Source organism: Hippopotamus amphibius, chromosome 1 (genome assembly GCF_030028045.1).
Source record: "Hippopotamus amphibius kiboko isolate mHipAmp2 chromosome 1, mHipAmp2.hap2, whole genome shotgun sequence".
Classification (NCBI taxonomy): domain Eukaryota; kingdom Metazoa; phylum Chordata; class Mammalia; order Artiodactyla; family Hippopotamidae; genus Hippopotamus; species Hippopotamus amphibius.
In genome coordinates, this window is record NC_080186.1 from 150,929,731 (window position 1) to 150,931,242 (window position 1,512).

Consider the following 1,512-nt stretch of genomic DNA (forward strand, 5'->3'; position numbering starts at 1 on the left):
TTGAGATTAGGTGGTTAGTGAAGGCTTCTCTCAGGAATTAGTTGAGCTGAAATCAGATGGTTGGAGGGTTAGTGTCTGTGAACACCTGGGGTTAGAACATTTCATACAGGAACACCAAGTGCCTGGTCCCTCAGGTAGAACAAGGATCTACTTGCCAGAGAGAAGGCCAGTGTAGGTAAAGAGTATGAAGTAAGGGAGTGAGTCGTTTGAGTTGGAAGCTGCTAGCTGGGGCCAGATCACATAGGGCTTTGGGGGCCAAGAAAAAGAATTTGGATTAAAACAAATGTTTAGGAAACATTAAGAGTAAATCAATTAGAATTGTTTGGCTGCATATAATGGGAAACCCCAAAATAATAGTGGCTTAAACAAGATAGAAATGATTTCTCTATCAGGTAAAATTCCAGGGTTGACATGGCAGCTCCTTGGTCATAAGGCCCTAGGCTCTTTCTATCTGTCTTCTCCATCCCTTTAGCTAATGGCTTCCATTTGTAAGGTCATTTTGTGGTCCAACATAGTTGCTGGGGCTCCAGCCATTATGTTTGCATTCCAGGCAGCAGGAAGAAGGAAGGAAGGAAAGGCCAAAGGGATAGACTTCCAATTGCTAGATCAAAGTATTGCTGCAAATAACAACTCTGTCCTTTGGAGTCCTTTTTCATCCCACCAGGAATGAGTGTCTACCAGATGATAGAACTTCACACCTTGGGAAGGAGAAGGGATGAAGAAGGCCAGCTCAGACTGCTCTGCCTGCCAAGAGTGAGCATTTGAGTAATCTGGGGAGGACAGTCCATGTCAAGAGCTTATTGAGGACATGATACATAAGACATTTGGATTTAAACACAAGCAGAGCTACCTTGAGGGTGTACATGGCCTTGGACAAATTTTGGGGGGTTAGGGTAAGGTCCCCATCTATATAAATAATTTGATTTTTTTTTTCCATTTTTTTTTTTTGGCCACACCACATGGCATGTGGGATCTTAGCTCCTTAGTTCCCTGACCAGGGATCAAACCCGTGGCCCCTGCAGTGGAAGCATGGAGTCTTAACCACTGGACCATCAGGCAAGTCCCCCTTAACAATGTGACTTTTTAAAAGAAGAGAGAGATGAACTTCCCAGCTGAGTCAAATTCCTGAAATGGTCCTTCTCAGAAGTTCCACACATCTCATTGGCTAGAAAATGGATACTGGGGGAGAGAATTCTGCAAGGGTTTCCAGCAGGGCAGGGACATGAAGTGATTTACATTTTTAAAAAGTCATTCTGGGACTTCCCTGGTGGCGCATTGTTTAAGAATCAGCCTACAAATGCAGGGGACACAGGTTCCATGCCTGGTCCAGGAAGATGCCACATGCCGCAGAGCAACTGAGCCCGTGTGCCACAACTACTGAGCCTGCGCACCATAACTACTGAGCCCACGTGCTGCAACTACTGAAGCCTGAGTGCCTAGAGCCTATGCTCTGCAACAAGAGCAGCTGCCACACTGAGAAGCCCGCGTACTGCAAGGAAGAGTAGCCCCCAC